This window comes from Rhinolophus ferrumequinum, chromosome 16 (genome assembly GCF_004115265.2).
Source record: "Rhinolophus ferrumequinum isolate MPI-CBG mRhiFer1 chromosome 16, mRhiFer1_v1.p, whole genome shotgun sequence".
In the NCBI taxonomy this organism is placed as follows: Eukaryota; Metazoa; Chordata; class Mammalia; order Chiroptera; family Rhinolophidae; genus Rhinolophus; species Rhinolophus ferrumequinum.
The window spans coordinates 23,179,073-23,200,343 of record NC_046299.1 but is presented as its reverse complement, the minus strand read 5'-3'; the positions used below and the strand labels follow the sequence as shown (position 1 = coordinate 23,200,343).

General features: G+C 46.2%; 1 protein-coding gene across 1 annotated transcript in view; it reads right to left on the bottom strand.

Annotated features, from left to right (window-relative positions):
* Positions 1-21,271, bottom strand: part of FBXW4 (F-box and WD repeat domain containing 4) — a 74,546-nt gene that overhangs the window by 12,954 nt on the left and 40,321 nt on the right. The window lies entirely within an intron of this gene.

The following is a 21,271-nucleotide window of genomic DNA, read 5'->3' as shown; positions in this document are numbered from 1 at the left end:
GGTAGGTGCAAAAGCACCAAACTGAGAAACGGAAAACTATGAAAGGTGAGTAACAATAAGAAAAGATGAGATGGGTGAAATGCTAGCATAATATATGAGGGTGGGAGAGCAGGGAATCTCGGGGGCAGGCAGCCAGGGCTGCCGTGGAGTGGGATGGGAATTCAGGCATCGAGAGGACAGTGACAGACACTGCCAAGAGGCAGACGGGAAGGAACACTCTGACCATATTTTCCAGAGTGTCTCTTAAACCCCAAGAAGTTCAATATATAGAATGCGGAGTCTCGTTTTAAGTGCAGACACAAGCCCAGTGAGAAGGATCCGTGCAATGAGCCAGGTTGGCTGGAGTGCTAGGACTAGAACTTGAACCCAAGGGCCAGGGCGCTCCTTTGTTAGAGGATTTGGCAGGGTGGGGAGGGGAAGCCAGCAGGAACCCAGGGCTTGAAAACTTAAACTGCGAGCAAGAGAGTTGAAAGAAGTTGTGTCACTCAGGAGCCCCGGGGCAGGGAAGGGCCAAGTCCCTGCATGTCGGGTGTGGGGGAGGGGGACTGGACATACTAATGACACGTTAGCAAGGTGAGGCAGCGGCCTATCCGCCCCGGCCCTGCCCAGCACCTGTGGCTCTCTGATCCCAAGCGTGTCAGTGGGGAGATGGATTTCTGCAGAGAGGGCTCTGAAGAAGCCAGGGGCTTTGGCTGGGGAGAAGCTGGTCTGTTGGGGGAGATGTTAGGACATGCATTGCCCAAGCCACTGATTTACAATCAAAATTGCAGGGCAGACGGACAAAATGGCTATATGAGCTACCCCGGGCTTCCATGCCCTAAGCCAAGACTTCCTCTAGGGAGCTGCTCCGTCATCCCAGCTTCCTCTCAACCCACAGGAGTGCCCGCAGCCACTAACCTAGAGTGATGTGCCCAAATAGCCACTCCGTCATGCCCCAAGTGACTCCCAGCCTGGGAAGCAGCTGCTGGACAATGAAGCCCCAACTACAAAGCCAGGAGGTATTGTCCTCACCTCCCTCCCCTGACATTTTTTTCTTGAGGGTAATCCATTAATAACTGGTAAAGCCAATTACCTTGGGTTGGAAACATAATAGCCACTTGGAAATCATTGGAGCGGGCAATTGGGCTCTCCAGACTTTTGAGGAGTCAGGGCCAGGTGAGGGGCGCCAGCACAGACATCTCTGAAGGAAGCCTGTGGCAGGCCTTTGACTGGCCACAGGCCTAAATTAGCGTCAAGTCAGTCAATAGAGAGAGATGGGAGGCACCTGGAACCTGAATCCCCGCCACTCCCACAGCTCCCGACCCCCCAGCAGGCTGGGAGGGATGAGAACACTTTCCCCTGGGACTCCTGTCCTCTATTCTTGCCCACCAGCCCACCCTGGCCCTGTCCATCTGCCACCAGGAGGAGGGCCTCTCACCTTTACACCCCACCAAGGCCTTTCTTAATTGACTAGACATGACACTCATGAATGTTCCTTTCCACAAGCTGTCCTTTTCTCTTGGTTTACCATGTAAAGCAGGGAGGAAGAGAAGGAGGGAAAGTAGAGAGTCCTGGCACTTATGAGGACCTAAGAGTTTAATCAATTGTAACACTCAGTAAAAAAACCACATAAGCAACAGTTAAGCACATTTGGAGCCAGGTTACTCTGGGGACACACACCAGGACTCACACCAAACCCTGGGACTGCCCAGGGACAGGGACAGCAAACCTGTACTCAACAGGCAGAAGTAGAACCTGCCGGCTCCCCAGCGCCTTGACCATCCTCCCTCTTTGACCTCACCTTCATGGGACTAACTGTATATTGGGGGTTATCTTCCCATCTTCCCTGGTTAGACGTGGACCATCTGGTGGCTCTTATGTACTCCAATGCCCAGTACAGTGCCTGGCCCAGAAGAGGCCCGAGCTCAGGCAAACCTGGCATCACAGAGATCACCATCAGGCCCAAGCAGTGGTGTAGGAGCCCTCACATCAGAGACAGACACCAGGAGAACTAGGGGTTCTGGTACTCAGGTTGAGGAATAGAGAATAAGATACAAAAAAGAGGAAAGTAAGAAGGGAAATCAGTTGGGTGTGGGCAGAGTGAAAGAAGGTAGATTCTTGTTGCCTCTGCCTGTTTTAGGTCCTCTTAATTACAGAAGTAATTTATTGAGCACTTACTATGGGCCAGATTCTGAGCAAGTATTTCAAAAGCATTATCCCATCTAATCCTCATAGCCCTATGCAGTAGGGACTACTTTCCCTACTTTAAAGATGAGGAAACCGAGGCACAGAAAGGTCATGTAACTTGCTCTAGCTCACACAGGGACCAAGTCGGAGGACTGGAATTTGAACCCAGTGAGTTCTGATTCCAGAGCCCAAGTGATTTTATACCCCTTTCCCTATAAGTTCTCTCCCCAGCACCTTGTATAATGCCTGATACATACTGGAAATCCAAATGCTTACTGAATGAACGAATGAACAAATGACTCCACCTGAAAGAAGAAAGGAGAGCCGGAGTGGCTGAGGAGGGGCCGCAGAAGTAGCGTGCTCAGCAGCTGTGCCGGTGGCTGGCCTGGAGCTGCCCAGCTGGCCCAGGCCCCAGCCGCTCTGAGCTGGGGCTGACACACTTTGGCAAGGGAGGCCACCAGAGCTGTCACATTATTCACCAACATGCCCATCAAGTGTATTCAGTTCTCTTCAACCCACATTGGCATTTTAATTACTGTTGGGTAAACTAATTTGTACAAATGAAGGCTGGGCTGCTTAATAGAATATGCAAGCTCTCTGACCTCTGACAGGCACTGACACGAGATACAAAGGCCGCCGAGAAAGGCTTTTTATCTGAGCCTTATTACTCTCTATTACTCCAATTAGTCAGGCTCCAGTGCTCCTAATTGGAGGAAAAATTGCAATTAAATCAATTTTTGATGGGCTGCAAGTGGGCTCCTGAACCGCCCCGCTTGTGAAACACTGATATTATAGCAGCAAAGGTCACAGGCCTCATCGGCACCTGGGCCCCCCCCAAATTTCCCTTGCCCCCCACCCAAAATGCTTCAAGGAAACGCCTGCCCTTCTATCGGCTAGGCCAGCAAGGGTAGGAAGGAGGGAGTCATTAGAACATGTCAGGTCTCACTGCTGTTGCTGCCATCTGCTAACCTGTGCCACTGACATTGTTACAGCACTAAGTCCCAAAGCATGAATGCTGTGCGAAGGTCACCACACCCCCTCAGCCGGGGAAGCCAGGGGTAGTAGTGCAGTGACAGCACTGCAAGGGAGGGACTAGTGGAGTGGGAACAGAAAGCCAACAGCAGTTAGGAAGAGGAGACACAGGCCAGGGCAGGTGAAAGTGTGAGGCAGCCAGTTTCCAAGATCCAGCCAACAGAGCACCCTGGGCCACCCGAAAGGACAGGAAATAGATGTGCTTGGGAAGGAAAAAAGAGAGAGGCAAAGAAATCTAGTTCTCTCCAGCAGACGTATCACCTTGCGGCTGGGGAAATATCCACCTGAATGCTGTACACAGACCAGGAGGCTGAGAGTCACATCAGTGGTTGGGACAGGAGCAGACTTGAGAGGTCTGCCATCCCCATTAGTGCCTGCTGGGGGTGGGGTGGGGTACCCGAAACTAAAGCTGTACGATCAGGGAGGGGAAGGTAAACACAATTTGTTCAACAAACTAAAGGATAATAAGATGTTTTTGTTTTTTTTAACAACAAAGGAGGTAAGAATATACAATGGGGGAAGGACAGTCTCTTTTTAATAAATGGTCTTGGGAAAACTGGACAGCCATATGCAAAACAATGTAACTAGACTATTATCTTACACCATACACAAAAATTAACTCACAATGGGCTAAAGACTGTAAGACCTGAAACCATAAAACTCCTAGAAGAAAACATAGGTGGTAAGCCCCTTGGCATTGGTCTTGGCAATGATTTTTTTGGATCTGACTCCAAAAGCTATGGCAAGAAAAGAAAAAATAAACAAGTGAGATTACATTAAACTAAAAAGCTCTGCACAGCTAAGAAAATCATTGACAAAATGAAAAGGCAACCCACTAAATGGAAAAAATATTTGCAAATCATATCCGATAAGGAGTTAATATCCAAAATATACAGAGAACTCATACAACTCAAAAGCAAAAACAAAAAAAAACACAAAAAAACACAATCTGATTTAAAAATGGGCAGAGAACCTGAACAGTTTTCAAAAGAAGACATACAGATGGCCAACAGGCACATGAGAAGATGCTCAACATCACAGATCATCAGGGAGCTGCAAATCAAAACCACAATGAGATACCGTGTTTCCCCGAAAATAAGACCTAGCCAGACAGTCAGCTCTAATGCGTCTTTTGGAGCAAAAATTAATATAAGACCCAGTCTTATTTTACTGATAATATAATATAATATAATATAATATAATATAATATATAATAAATACTGGGTCTTATATTAATTTTTGCTCCAAAAGACGCATTAGAGCTGATTGTCTGGCTAGGTCTTATTTTCGGGGAAATGGTATCATCTCACAACTGTTAGAATGGCTAGATAGTACTGAAAAGACAAGAAATAACAGGTGTTGGCAAAGATGTGGAGAAAAGGGAACCCTCATACACAGTTCTTGGGAATGTAAATTGGTGCAGTCACTACGAAAAACAGTTTGGAAGTTCCTGAAAAATTAAAAATAGAACTATCATATGATCCAGCAATTCTACTTCTGGATATTTATCTGAAGGAAACTAAAACACTAATTCAAAGAGATATATACACTCCCATGTTCATTGTAGCACTATTCACAATAACCAAGATGTGGAAACAACCTAAGTGTCCATCAATGGATGAATGGATAAAGAAGATGTGGTACATAATATGATGGAATACTACTCAGCCATAAAAAAGAATGGAATCTTGCCATTTGCAACAAGATGGATGGGCTTTGAGGGCACTGTGTTAAGTGAAATAAGTAAGAGAAAGATGAACACTGTATGATTTCACTTATATGTGGAACCTAACAAACAAACAAATTAAAACAAAACAAAAAACTGAGCTCATAAATACAGAGAACAGGCTAGACTGGTGGCTTCCAGAGAGGAGGGTTGGAGGTGAAGGGTAGGTTGTTAAAAGGTACAAACTTCCAGTCCTAAAATAAATAAGTCATGGGGATGTAATGTACAGCATGATGACTACAGTAAATAATACTATATTGCATATTTTAAAGTTGCTAAGAGAGTAAAATTTCTCATTGGAAGAAAAAAAATTGTAACTCTGTGTGGTGATGGATGTTAACTAGACTTATATTGGATCTGGTGATCATTTTGCAGTGTATACAAACATCATACACCAGATATAATTGATCTGGTGATCATTTTGCAGTGTATACAAACATCAAATCACTATATTGTACACCTAAAACTAATATAATGATATATGTCAATTATACATCAATGAAAAAAATACCCTGTATATAGAAAAGAAAAGAATGGAAGGAAACATACTAAAATGCTAAAAGTGATTGTGTTTGGGCAATAGAGTGATTAGCAATTCATTCTTCTCTTCAGTTTTCTTTATTTTCCAAATCTTCTTTAATGAGCATGTGCTACTTTTTAAAGGAGAAAACATATTATTTACATCTTGTAAGAGAAAACACAACAAAACCAGACACTCCTGTCCACTGACTCATGGCCAAGAGCAGACAGACCCGAAAAGGAAGTGCCTGCTGGAGTAGGTATCAGCAAAGGTGGCCCTGGCACACCTTGGGCTGAAGCTTTGGGACTGACCTGTAGCCCAAGATTAGGACAGAAAGCCCCAGATCAGAAGAGAAGAGCTCCACCAGCCTCGTTCTCCTAACTGGGCATTGGCCAGGAGGAACAAGACCGACTTCTGACCCCCAGAGCTGGCAGAGGCCAGGAACCTCTCTCCCAGTCTCTGTCTCTGTCTCTGTCTCTCTCTCTCTCTCTTTCTCTCTGTCTCTCTCTCTCTCTCTCTCTGTCTCTCTGTCTCTCTCTCTCTCTCTCTCACACACACACACACACACACACACACACACACACACACACACACACCAACCCTCTCTCAGCCCAAGTGCATCAGGACAGGATGACCACCTACAAAGTCAGGCTCCGGACAGAGAACCCAGAGAGAGTCTAGGGCTCCCAATGCTTACCTTCCCTCTGCAGCTCTGACACACAAGGGCCAACAAAACAGGGTTTCTGCTCCCCCAGAGAGGAGTGCAGTCCTACTGCTGGGAAATGACTCCACAGAAACACAAAATGACTATTTTCCACTTTAACCAATGGCAAAAGGTCAGCCTGGCCAAGACCCTGGCCCAGACTAGAAAAGAGGCGGCTTGACGCAGAGACTGCTCTTCCCAAATGCACCCACTCCACTCAAGAAGCAGAAACTTAGAAACTTGAGCAATGGAAGGACAGAATGAACAGATCAAAATTAAGTATATCAAAAACAAAAACTCACAGTACAATGTAATAACATGTTCATTCAATCTACTGAATTTAATAAGAAATGTGCTGTGGGCTGCAAGGAGAAGAGTTTCTACGCTCTATTTTCCATCTATGGCCTCTAAACACAAGAACTGCTTCATCTACTCCCAAGGGAAAGAAATGGCAATATGTTCCAATGCTAAAGGAAAAACTGACTGGTCAGACTTCCTAAGAAATGATGATATGATACCCACAAAACTATGTACCCAACAAGAGGCATGGAAAAGAAAGAAATAAATATGGTCATTATTTGCAGACAATATAACTGTTTACCTAGAAAATCCAAAAGACTCGATTAAAACACTATCACAACAAATACCAGGGTTGGATGAGGTAGTTGTCATGCTGCATACCATAGTGGAAAGGAGTACAGGCTCAGCGCTCCTGGCTCTGCCACCTAGTGACCGTGTAATCTTGGATGAGTTGTTTAACCTCTCTAAAGCCCAACTTCTTTATCTGTAAAGCAGAAATAATAAAATGACGTAGGCACAGGCTTGCTGTAAAAATTATGAGATAGGATGCTTAGAGCACTGTACGGACCACAGCAAATACCCACAGGTGTTAACTGTTACTATACACCAGCAATCAACAAACAAAATGGAATTAGAAACCTATTCACAAAAAGAATTAAGAAACTATAAAATAGCCAAGAATCCTAACAAACAAAAACCCAGAAAACCAAGACAGCCCCATATGAAAAAACTATAATGCTTTACACTAAAGAACATAGAATTGCTGAATAAGTGAAGAGATACACCATGTTCCTGGATGGGAAGTCTAAGATTATAAAACTGTCAGTTCTCCTCTAATTAATCTATAAATTCAGTACAATCCCATCCAAATAGGATTTTATGTAATCAATTGATTCTAAAATTCATCTGGAAGAGGAAATGCACAAGAATAACCAAAACATATTTTTAAAAGAACACTTAGAAAGAACTTGCTTTATGAGATATCAAACATACTCGTCTATAAAGCTGTAGTATGATGCTCATACTGGAACAAACAGACCAATGAATCAGAATAAAGAACCCAAAGGAATACCCATATATTGCAGGGAATTAGTAGATCCTAAAAGTGGCTTTTAAAGATAGTGGATGAAGAATGAACTAATCAGTAAATGGTATAGAGACCCCAGGACACACACATTTGGAAAAAAAATAAAATTAGAGCCCTACCTCACAGTAGACATCAATTCCAGATGGAGTAAGGGCATAAAGTTTTTAAAAACGACACGAAAAACCCCTAAAGTATTAGAGGAAAATATTAGGTTGGAGCAAGAGTAATTGCAGTTTTTGCAATTATCTTTAACCTTTTAAACTGCAATTACTTTTGTACCAACCTAATAGCTTTATAATCTTGGAGTAAGAAAGACGCTTCTCAACCAAACAAAACTTTGAAGCCAAAAACGTAAAAATGACAGAACTAATAACCAAATAACAAAACTTTCTACACAACAGAAGACACTGCAAACAAGAAGCTGAAAGGAATTACCAAATATATATATAATAGTCAAAAGATTAACACCCAGAACATATAAAGAGAGCTTATAAATCACAGGGGGAAAAGTAGGTAAATGAGCAAAAAATTTCAGTAAGTAATTTATAAAAAAAAATATACATGGCCAGAAACATATGCAGTACTGTTAAACCTCCAAGAACTAGTCTAAGCACTTTATATAGATTAATTCATTTAAACCTCAAAACATTCCTACATATTTTATATTTTTCTAGGTATGATAATGGTATCGTAAGTACATTTTAAAAGCATCACTATCTTTTAGAATATACACTGAAATTATTTGTTTATATGCCTGATATTTGCTATAAAATAATATGGGAGGGGAAAATGTATGGGTAGTATTGGTGAAGCAAAATTGGTCAAGAGTTGATCATTATTCTATTGTTAGTATATTTTGAAATTTTCCATGATAAAATTGTTTTAAGTCACTCAGGGATATGTACTACCAATATCATTCCCCTTTACAGATGAGTAAATTGAGGAATAGAGACGTCAAGTAACACCAAGGTCACACAGCTCGTAGGTAGGAGGACTCATGATTTGACCTCAGCCAATTGGGTTCCAGAGTCCAGCTCCTAATCAGTATTCTGTACTCACTCCCCAAATTAGATATTTTTTACCCTTCAGAGAGGCAAAAAAATTTTTTTTTAAAAAAACTGATATTACCCAGTACTGGTATGTGTAACAACAAGTACTTGCATACACTGTTTGTAGGTATATAATCTGATACAGTCCAACTGGAGGGCAATTTGGCAACATCTAAAAACTTTTAAATGTACTTACTCTTCAATCTAGCAAGTCTTTTCTAATTATCTTTCCTAGAAAAATATCTGACTATATGCACAGATAGGAAAGTACAGAAAGTACACAGATCGGTCCTGAGGCATTGTTTATAATAGCAAACCACTGGAAACAACCTAAGTGCCAATCAGTAGCAGGATGGCTAAGTAAAGTACGTGTGGTACCTCCACCTCACTCTGAACTGGAATGCAGCAGTAAAAAGAATGTGGTAGAGAGATGTGTTCCAACAGCAACGGACCTCTGCACCACATGGGAAGAGGAAGAATTCAAGATGCAGAACAAATGCATAATGTGAGCCTAAAACAAAATAAAACCCTATATTTGTGTGTAAATATACATATATACATATTCATGAAATTATATGCTGTCTGATATTTGCTTCGAATGAAAAGATCTGGAGTGACACATACCAGACTTCCTACAAAAAGAATGATGAGGAAGGGGCCACAGGAAACTACAGTGAAGTTTTACGCTATATTCTATGTATTTTAAACTGTTTGAACTTTTTACAATTGGAACATATTTATATATTACTTAGAAAAAATAAAACAAAATAGAAAACCAGAAATTGAAAGGAAGATGGTAATAACAATATTCATTTTGAAGTTGCCTAAAAGAAGGGTTACATATTGGTGGCACACTGAATTCTGAATATCTGGCTTCAGATTCTGAATGTTACATAAACCACATAGTCACTTGGCTCCATCCTGAACCTGGCTGACACCCTCTGACAGAGACCCTTCATTTGGAGGGCTTCCAAGTGGTTAGGGCCGGGAAACAGTTGCCTCTGAGAATTCACAATTTCACCCCTGCTCTTACAGCACTTTCCCCCTAAACTTCTGCTTCATAACCACTCTCTCTGTAAAAAGGTAAACAAGATTCTTTAAATAGGTGAGTTTCTGAACTCCGCTGGGAGCCCAACAGGGGCTGAGGCCACGGCTCACCCCAGAGCAGTGCACTGTATGTATCAAGTACTCAAATGACTGTTGCTGCTATGGCTAGCTTAGCCTAAAGCACAAAATACACTTTGAATTTCAAAACAAATCACTTTTTCCTTTTAGGTGGTCAATTTTGGCATCATGGCAGTGCTTAGGCCCAAGGCCTGGGCTACCAGGCTGCTAATACCTTCTCCTGGGCATGGGCGGCACACGTGGTCTGATAATTACTGGGGAGACTGAGGCCAGACAAGCTTTGGTGTTTTTTTTAGGTCTGCTGATGAACATAAGTGGCTGGCATTTGAATAAAAGCATGAGATGAGAGGATGACGAGAACCATTAAGACCGACGGTGGCTCTACAAGAGAGGAAAACAGAGCTCGACTGGAGAGCCACACAAATAAGCAGGACACCAACTCAACAAGTTCATTTTAAAATTTGATTCTTTCTAAACATGCCCACATTAACAAACCACAGAGGGAGCTTCAGACTCAGCCTTGATCCAGATGTAGGCAGGAACAACAGAGAAGAGATGAAGCCAGGTCGAAGAGAATTCTGTATGACCAATGATCCGAGGCCCTACATCTCTTACCCACTGTCACATTTAGTCCAGCAATGGAGCTCCGAGAGATTGGCCTGACTCTTATTTTTATTCTCAATGTTCCATAAGCACCAACGTGGGCAGTCATTTTCATGTGATAAGCATCAAAGTACAATCAAGGCCTTCTAGAAAGAGATTCTCTCTGAGGAATCAAAGGGCAGCAGAGTCCACCCAGACTACCCACAACATGACTGCATGGCCTTTCTCATCCATTGCCTCCTAACTCTGGCCAGGCTTAACGTAAGAGAGACCCTGAAGACCCACCAATGAAAAAGAGTCCAGCAAGTTCAAAAAAGGGAGGTAGAGGGTGAGTGTCCACCTACAGTTTCACCACCACCATCTGCATCCTTGGACTACTTTGCTTCCATCAAGACAAAGGGAGGAGGAGAAGGGTAGGTGAGGTTTACACTGGCTCAACCTGGTCTGACTGCTCCACTATTACCCTGAAGGCTACTGCAGGGGAGAGAGGGCATTGAGGAGAGGGAAGGGGGTGTCCTGGAGGTTGGTAGGCAGTAGTGCCAGCTATGCTTCATAAATTATACACCGCGGGGCTATAGATGTAGGATCCATGAAAAGAAGAAAGAAGAGGGCTGTGTGTCTATATACATAGTAGGTAAAAACCCACTCCTCAAGAAAGAAGGGCTACATTGTAAAGAGGCCGCCAGCAAACCTTAGCGTGCAAGTCCAACACATAACTCTTGTGTCGCCTCCTTCCCTGAGATGGGAGACAGCAAGAGCCCCAGAGCCCTCACGCTGGCCACACAGACTCAGGGTCATATTACAGGGGAATGGGGAACAAGCATAAGGCTCAAGATGTATTAAGGTGAGGGCACTGAGGTCCTTTTCTGCAAGACTTCTATACAGGGCTTTTCAGGAAGGTGGAGTTCTGAGGAACTTCCAGGTTAGTTCATTAGCAGCACCAGGAATTTTGACCTCAAACTTTGCTCCTCTCCAAGATTTCCTGCCTTCTTGACAATGGTACTAAGGAGGGAAGAGTCAGGAACCTCTTCCCTTTTATCCTGTTCTGCAAGGTAAACTGTACTCCTGGAGGCTAATTCAGGGCTCCTGCTAGTCACTGTCCTCTGGAGAAGGCCCAGCCAGGCCAGGCCTGTGCCATCCCAGGACTTGGCTCCAGTGTCTATGCCCCACTGGGAGGGTGCTGGCCCGCTGCTCATTTGTCCAACCTCACGTGTCTGCAATCTGCCTTTCCCCTGTGCATGTCACGCTAGGAAAGTGGCAGGTTTTCCTAAGGACACACCATCAACAGCTTACAAAGGAAGACTCTCTGATCAGCAGACCAGTAATACAGTGAGGAAGAGGAGGTTAAAGGCTGTAGTGTGACAGTTTCCTGCAGTGTCTGACTCCAGAGTTTGGCCAGGCTCTGGGCTCAGTCACCACCCACGTACTAGTGCCTTCCCATAAACCCTTTGGGACTGGATGTCATGGAGTAATTTGGCCTTCACTAGACACCTATTGTTCTGTCTGCCCTACACTCTCCCTCCATACATGTAATTCCTGAGAGACTTCCCCTGTTCTTACACTCTGTCCCTTCTCAGGCCACAGTTAACTGATCAAGGGATGGGCAGCTGACCCAAGCTGAGCCAATGAGTCTCTGGCCTGGGACTTTTGGAAGCCAGTCACTCTCCATGATTTAAGCTGTAAGCTGCCAAACTCAGAAACTCTTGGCAGCCTTTGGAATAAGCTGGTCAGCTGGGGAAAGGGAGGAGCTGAGATCTAGAAAGAAAGAGATGAATACCCCAGATAAAGTCCTGTCAGTACTGTGGCCTGTGAAGCCAGCTACTCCTGAGCCTAGCTGTATTTGTGCTCTTCCTTTGGCTTAGTTGCTCAGCTTCGCCCCTGGATTTCATGAGCCAAACATTCCCAGTTTTATTTCAGTTAATGTGAATTTGGTTTCTGTCCTAAAACCAATTTGTTTTGATCACTACAGGGCCTCTGTTCAGTAGCTGCTTCTCACTTATCGGAATGTCGTCACTGACAGACGAGCAAAGGGCCCTGCCAGGCACTGACTGGTCACCTGGGGGCCTGGCTAAGAACAGACACCTCAACCCTTAGATCAAGAGCTGGTGGGTCTGCTAGGAGAGCAGATAACACAGGGCAGCACAGGGTGCCTGGAAGTTCAGAAGGGGGATGACGTCACTTCTTATACCTAGGCCCAGGGAGAATGCCAGGAAGAAAAATCTACTCCCCCACTCCAAGTAGTGGATGGGGAGATAGTCTGGACAACATCAGATGTCAAGGCTGCTGCTTGCATTATTTACAATAGCCAAGATATGGAAGCACCCGAAGTGTCCACCGACAGGGACTAGATAAAGAAGAGGTGGTACATATACACAATGGAATATTACTCAGCCATAAAAAAGAATGAAATCTTTTAATTTGTGACAGCATGGATGGACCTAGAGGGCATATGCTAAGTGAAATAAGTCAGACAGAGAAAGACAAATACCATATGACTTCACGTATAGGTGGAATCTAAAAAAAAAAAAATAAATGAACAAACAAAATAGAAACAAACTCATAGATATAGAGAACAAACTGGTGGTCGCCAGATGAGAGGGGGTTTGGGGAGAATGGGTGAAAAAGGTGAAAGGGATTAAAAGGTACAAATTACCAGTCATAAAAATAGTCACAGGGATATAAAGTACAGCATAGGAAATATAGTCAATAATATTATAATAATTACGTATGGTGTCAGATGGGTACTAGACTTACTAGGGGGATCACTTCGCATGTTATATAAATGTCTAATTACTATGTTGTACACCTGAAACTAACATAATATTGTATGTTAACTATAATTAAAAAATAAAATTTTGGGGCCAGGCCGGTGGCTCAGGCGGTTAGAGCTCCATGCTCCTAACTCCGAAGGCTGCCGGTTCAATTCCCACATGGGCCAGTGGGCTCTCAACCACAAGGTTGCCAGTTCAATTCCTCGAGTCCCGCAAGGGATGGTGGGCAGTGCCCCCTGCAACTAAAATTGAACACGGCACCTTGAGCTGAGCTGTGGCTGAGCTGCAGCTGAGCTCCCGGATGGCTCAGTTGGTTGGAGCGCGTCCTCTCAACCACAAGGTTGCCAGTTCAATTCCTCGAGTCCCGCAAGGGATGGTGGGCAGTGCCCCCTGCAACTAAAATTGAACACGGCACCTTGAGCTGAGCTGTGGCTGAGCTGCAGCTGAGCTCCCGGATGGCTCAGTTGGTTGGAGCGCGTCCTCTCAACCACAAGGTTGCCGGTTCGACTCCCACAAGGGATGGTGGGCTGCGCCCCCTGCAACTAGTAACGGCAACTGGACCTGGAGCTGAGCTGCGCCCTCCACAACTAAGACTGACAGGACAACAACTTGAAGCTGAACGGCACCCTCCACAACTAAGATTGAAAGGACAACTTAACTTGGAAAAAAAGTCCTGGAAGTACACACTGTTCCCCAATAAAGTCCTGCTCCCCTTCCCCAATAAAATCTTTAAAAACAATTTTTTTTTTAAAAAAAGAAAGCCTGGCACAAGGCTCTCTCTGATGGGACAGAGTTTGGTCCACTCTCAGACTCTTCTATTTTCAACAACTATAGTGCCAGGCATCTGAGAAATGGGTACCTTAAAGATACTTTCTAGGTATTTATCCAACTTGAATTAAAGACACATATAATTAAGATAGTGATGAAAACATAAGTGTTAATTTTACTATTTTCTCTTTGTGTATGTTTGAAATTTTTCAGAATTGCAAGTTGAAAAATACACACACACAAAATTAAAACTTTATAACCCCAAAAGCAACTCCTTTGTTGAAACTTCTTGTATCCCTTTCCTACACTGACCCAGTACTAATGGCCCAAAAACCAAGGGAAAAATAAATCTGACCATATGAGCAAACTTGAATATTCCACTGCTGAATCCCTCTGAGTGATTCAGTGACACACACACAAAAATGCAGGAGGTACCAAACAGAAAACTCACACATAGCATGTAAAATTTTGTTTTTCTTAAAAAACAAATATAAAACAAAAAGCTCCACACATACCAAAAGCAGTCCCCAAAAACCCTCTCACTCTCTTTTTTTAATGAACCTGGCCCTAGGTCAGAAAGACATTTGAAGTCATAAATCAGAAAGTAGGTGTGAAGAAACCAAGGCCCATACATGGAAAACCACATTCTGGAGCATAAAATAACAGATGATATCATATGTCATATAAAAACTATAATTATATCACTCTATATTACATAAATAGACACTTATGTATGTGTCTGTATACACATAAAAAATGTTAAGTAAAACATGACAAGTATCTGAGCTCCTCTGAAGACACCGTCTCCCTCCAGGTAGTTGCCGTGTGGAGGCCGCCACGGCGAGCAGCCCATTCCTGCCCCTCTCCCAGCTACTCCACACATGCCAAGACCCCCAAATTCTAACCAGTCCTTGCTCTCTGTGAAACCTCACCTCCATGCTCCTGCTCAGGACTTTGTCAACAGCCCTCACCTCCCCACTGCCAGCCTGCAGGCACCAAAATCTGCCTCCTAAAGGCCCCTTGGTAGGCAAATAACTTGGCATATTTGTTTTCTGGGAAAAGCCAACCCCTCGATGTTTAACTTCACCTCTTTGGAACATTGGAATAAAGGCCAAACACATCATGAGCCACAGGGAAGCACTGGGGCCAGGACAGTACCTGACTCAATGCCATGCCCACCATCAGTGCCACCAGGCCCTCCCCTAAAGTGCCAAGCTGTGGGGCAGGGAGGGTGTGGTACCTGTGTTACCTGTGATATGCACACCTGTGAATTACCAAATTATAGACTTCTGATGCGTAAGTCTACCTCCCTCCCCGCCACCCACCCCAGATAAGATAAATGACATCAACTTATCTTTCCAAATGGTGCTTCTCCGAGGCGGGGGCAACTGGAGACTCCTACCATAAGTCATATCAGCCAAGCTAGACACCAAGAAAGCAAGTGCCAGCCCAGGCCACTGCTTCCTTTCCTGCTGAGGCGCCACACCTCAACCCCACCCAAGCAGCATGAGGAAGAACCCTGAAGATTAGCATGTCCATCCATCACTCCCCCCCAGCCCAGGGCCAGTAGGTGGCTGCTGGCCATTCGGCCCTCAGCTGCCAACTATCCGAAGCAGAAAGTGATGCAATGGCGCAACTCCCAGGTGCTGGTATTCGGCTCCTGGAGGAGAGAGAACACGGGCACAGTCACAGCCTTGGGAAGAGGTGCACACCCAGCGGGCTGTCCTGGCCTTGCCATCTTTGCTGAGAAGACACACGTAAGCAGACACACACGCACACACATGGGCACACACACAGCCTGTGTTTGCTCCTTTTGGGAAGGTGGCACCCAGGGTGCTGCACACATACTCACACAGATGCACCACTGCTTGGGGAGCAGAGAACGGGTCCGTGGGCACATGCACATCCCACACACATGCCTCACAGCCTGTGTAAGCCTGCACCCCACAGGAGTCTCTCTCCCCAACTGTCTTGGGCAGTTGTGGTTTCCAGTCAGCCCAGGTGTGAAGCCCCTTCCGTTTGCTCCCCTCTTTGGCCTGTCTCTGCCCCTCCCTCCACCCTCCCCCAGTAAGTGCTTTCAGGCCACACAATGAGTGGGAGGAGGAGAAACACTTCTATTGAGGAAGGCGTTTTGTTGTTTCATCCCCAAGGGGGGGGCTGAGGTAGGGAAGGAGGGGGGACCCACAAAATTTCTAATAAGCAGTTTCTCTCCTCAAAGCTAAAATGATTTTCTTTAATTGCTTGGTGGGAACAGTTCATTGTGGGGGTCTCTGCCCTCCCCCCGGCCTAATTGACTTACTGAAGTTTAACGGGGGCTTTCACCTGGAGAGACTGCAATTATTCCCCCCATCCCACATTCGTACCTGGGCTCTCCCCACAGGGGGCCTTTGTTCCCCCTAAATACAGCAGTGACACAAATGTCCTCAGCAGCAGGGGAACTCACGCAGGGAAGTGGTAATTTTCAGCCCGACGCAATTAGCTGAGGGCTTTTCAGCCTTCCCAGTGAATGGCGGGGAAACTTCGGCATGTGGGAACGGTGCACCGGGGCTGCTCTGTGCAAGTCAAACAAAAGAGGCCTCTGAATTGGGCCCCGTGGTGAGCCAGACCAGGGCTGGTGGGGGCAGCCGGGACTGGGGCCTGGATGAGGGACCTACACCGTCACCCACCCAACCTGTGCCTTCCAATCAGGGCCAGTGGCCCCAAATAGCTTTCGGGGAGGCGGAGGCACACAAGACATTTGCCTTGTACCTCGCACCATAGCTCTGCACTTATGAAGCCAAGAATAGGGAAAGGGTGGTAGGACGGGGCTGAGGCAGGACAAGGGGAGCCAGAGGGCTACAGTGCTTGGCGCTGGCGCTCACATTACACTTTGGACCTTCACAAACACCCCTGAGGAGTCAGGAAGCTTTGGGGAGACAGACTCTCTCGGGAGTGCAGACAGGGAGACCCAGGGCTCTAACACTTACATCTACTGTTGCCACCACAGCTGCCCCTGCTAAGTAGAGGAAAGAGAGTCCCCTGCTTAGCGGTAGCTTTGAGGCTGGGGAGGCACAGGGTGAAAGCAGCATGCCGCTTATCTGGGGTCAGCACCCAAGTGTCCGAAGGCCAGAATGTGGGCTCCAACAGGTGAAGTAATGTGGTTACTGCTGGGCTCTCCCAACCGGCCCTAGGAAAGCCCTGACCCCGTCAGGTCAAACTTTTTGCCTGTTTACCCAACACTGAGATCTAGCCATAAAAACAACTGCAATATGATGTGATATCCGTACCCCGCTCCTTCATTGGCCTGGCCTGGTTGCTAGGAACCACTGTTCCTGTCCTCACCCCCACCTCAAGCACTGCCCAAAGAGGTTCAGAGTGATTCTCTTCGGAAAAGTCTACAAAGTAAAGGAAGACTAGTCCAAATACCCACAGTTCAGAGATGTGAAAGCAGACCAGACCCTCCCCTCGGACCCCACTGCTCCTAGAATAGCCTCTTCCTTCTGGGAGGCCAGACCAACAACCTGCAAGGGACAAGCAGGCCTGTCGCTCAGAATGACTAGCTCAGCTCCAGTCAGCTCTGGCCTGGATTCCTTCCACCCCTGCATCACCTTGTGTCACCCCTACACAGCCAGCCACCCTCTGCCCCTCAGACGGAAGCTCCTGCTCAGGGACTGACCACCTGTCTCATAGAGCAAGGCCTTGCCTGGGCAATTCCTGAGCTAGGGGCAGGCAGAGATGGGCCTCTGCAATAAGCACCTCAGGACTTTCCAAGGCAGCACCTATCCTGTGCTAGGCGCTGGGGTGTTCAGGAAAACGAAACTCGCATGAGCTTGTCCTTAGGCAGCTTAAGGTGAGCCAGAGAGTCCAATCTTCAATTCATATTTTTTAAAAGTTGGAAGCAATTCAAAACAATCAATAAGCTCTAATCCCAAATGAGAGAGAGATCACCGAGAAAGCAGACAGTGTGGCACAGTGGTTAAAAAGCATGAGCTCTGGAGTCAGATGCCAGGGCTCAAACCCGGGGTGTGTCAGTGAACAGAAGTGGCTTTGGCATGTTAATTCACCTCTCTTGGTCCTCAGTTTCCTTACTTACAAACTGAGGGTGGTGACAGCAGCTATCTGGGAGGGTTATATGAGATATAACGTGTTCAGCACGGTGCGTGGCATTTAGCTGGCACTCACCCTCATCCTCGTCACCACCATTTACAGGCCACAGAGAGGCACTGGGGACTCTTGGTGAAGAAACGGCCTTGTAAAACAAACCTATACTATGCTCCTCCTGAAGCCCCAAGAACTGGGTAGAAAGAGAGACCTCGGGTTCCCTGTCCCTATTCTGCCGACCACTTGAGAAGCAACTGTCAGTGCTGATGACAGACATGACAAATTGAACCTGGCAGGACCGCAGGGGATCCTGAACCAATCGGGGGCCTTACTGGGACAGCATGGAATTCGTGCCCCTCAAACGGACCACAGACCCCTTCGCCCTCTTCCCCCCTCACTCTCTACCCTCAGCCTGCTGGCTGGAATGCAGGGGCCTCTGTGCCAGAAGGTCCAGGCGAGACAGAAGGCCAGGCGGCACAGGTGGTTCTGAGGAGATCCCTGGGCTCCAGAAAGCATTTCCCCCACAGGCGCAATGGAACTGGGGCTTGTTGTTGGTCAAGATGCCTTTGCTTGTTTGGGCTGCAGCCCAGACAGTAAGGCGGCCGGGGCAGGCCAGGGGACGCGAAGCTAGGGGTGGGGGTGGGAGTAGTGGCAAGCCCTTTTGGCACCAGCTCCCACCTTCCCTGGGTTTCTCACTTTGTTCAGCACGGCAACCCAAAGAAGGCTGGGGAAGCACTTTTCACTACCCGGCAAATAAAGCCACAGTGAGAGGGAGAAGGATGAAAGGCTTGGGGGGGTTTTAATTTGGTTTTGGGGTATTTAGGTGGTTTGAAAAAATAATAAAAGGAAGTTGTTCCTGCAATCCATTTAATTTCAAACCCAAAACAGCCAAAAGCGATCCCACAGAACCTAATACGTATTATCCCTCTTCTGAGACATGAAGTCCCAGTGGAACCAGAGTTGGTCCAAAGAGGCCTGGTGGGAATTTTTCTACCTCCTGGTGGGGTTGGTTAGGGATGGGGCACAAGCATGGCTTCAGTCAGCCTGACCACAAAACTCTGGGATCTCCAGCTCCCCAGGTCCACACAGACCCACGCAGTCCTGCTAGTAGTCTTGGGTATGCATGGCTTTCCAAACTAAGGCTTGCCATCAGGGGCTGTCAGAGCCCCCTTCTTCCCAAGAATCATGTCCTCCTGGCCCCGGGTCTGGCCAAGGCCTCCTACAATGGGTGGAGGAGATTCCAATGGTGACCTTAACTTGTCTGTTTCCTTCATTATTTCCAGTAAAAGAGCCCCAGCCACAGGTCATTCTGCCTCTTTTGAGTCCTTTCTACTGGGTTGCAGACTTCAGACCTTCGTGGTCCTACCACCTTAGAGGAGTCTTTGAGCTAGGAGTGGTTTTCACATAGCAGTTGAAGGTAACACTGCGCCTGGGAATCCCTTCCCTAAGCAGCTGCCTGCCATCCCGTCCAATACCTCAAGTTTTCCTCAACTACTCACACCACACCCCTAATGCTTGCTTTGGAACAGATTTGTTCTGGTGGCATGTTTTAGTCTGCATTTTTGAAATCACAAACTATAAAAACTATGGGTTTTCACTTTGGAAAAACATCAGGATACCAAGGTCATTTGATTGGAAGTTTCTTTACTTTACCACTAAGCCACTTGGGATGGGATACAAACCTTTCAGAAGAATGAAAAGAAACGACACAAATTTGCAAACACACTTGACTGTGGTACGGGTTCCTGATTTACTGGCTGGGGGACCCACCTCACTTCAGGCTGTCAGTGCTACACAGTACCTGTGCCAAGTGTTGGACACTGTTAGCTGCTGGCTTGAGTTATCCACAGTAAAGATTTCCAGAGAAAACCAACTTCCCATCCCCCCCCCAGAAAAATTCTTCTCCCTCTGGAAAAGCCGAGGAGTTGAGACCCCGGTGAAAAACCTGCTTGGAACCCTCAGGTCAGCCACCCCCTCACTGGCCTGGGCCCTCTGCCAAGTCAACGGCACGTGCCCTCATCTGTGCTCGGGGTCTGCATCTTCCCATATGGCCATAACCACCCACGGTGACTTGTTTGAGAAGCACACAACTTCTTCCAGAAAACAGTGTTTCCTTGCACTCCACCACCAATAGGAGGAAAATTCACAAGGAAGGGAAGTTCCAGGGAAAAGAGTGGGCAAGATAATCTAGAGAAGAATAAAAGGACTTCAGGAAACATAATGATTGCTGGAACCTCAGTAACTAGGTTCCTAGTTCCTCCTCCGTGCTCCAGGGAAAAGGCAACCAGGGGAACCAGTGGCTTTAAGAATCCACATACATGCAGCGCACACTCACTTATGTTGCGGTGTCTTCTTGAGGACTCTGTTCCAGGAGAAGCAGTGACACCAATACAAAGTAATGAAGGTGAAAGGCAGGATTCCGTGTGGATCATCTCAGGAGAGGTTGTTCTTACTTGGGCGGAGGGCATCCAGAGACCAAGGAACCTGCCTGCCACCCTGACACACACTTACAAGTGAGACAAGTGACACATACACACAGAGTCAGGAAGAGAAGGGCAGGATCTTTTAAGGCACAGGATCTGCGCCTTAAAAAAAAAAAAATACAAAAAAAACCCAGCACTGGCTATCTATTGCTCAGTTAATTTTCATAAGGTGCCAGTTGCTTCCTCTGATTATCTCTTCTCCTTTTTGGGGGGAAGTAGAAAGTGCACAGAGGGATACTTTTCCCTCTTTGTGGTGAGGAATGGGGGGAAAAGGGGGAAAGAGGGAGACGAAATAGCTGCCTTCAACAAGTGCTCAGTGAGCTTATAAATCCCAGGTTCATCCAATCACTGGGGAGGTCCCAGGCTGAAGAATGGAATTAGGACTCCACTAAGGATTAGATCTACCAACCTTAGGAAGACATCTGTGTATTTAAAGTCCCAGGAATCTCGGAGTTTGAGCTAAGCAGAGATTTGTGGTAAAAGCAGAGGATGCTTTAAGTGAGAAAAAGCAAAACTTCTAGGCCTTTGATGAAGTCACAATAAGCACTGATTCTAAATGAGATTTTGTACCCCAATTCTTGGAACCCCAGCCATGGGAGAAACTCGCCCATGACAAATCAGTAGTACATTTTCTCAGCTTCCCTGAGACCAGTGGACACCAGATAGTCTGACTGACTAGACAGATCCTAGACAAGTTGCTTCTTTGAGCAAGCACTCTAGGTCAGAGTTTTCTTGGGGAATGATTGCACTTCAGACATGAGCCTTAGCATGGCAGCGGCAGGAAGGAGCCAGAACTTTAAGCCAAGCTCACCTGACTGACTCAGGTAATAGTCCATGGACAGGACCAGGCCGCCCCTG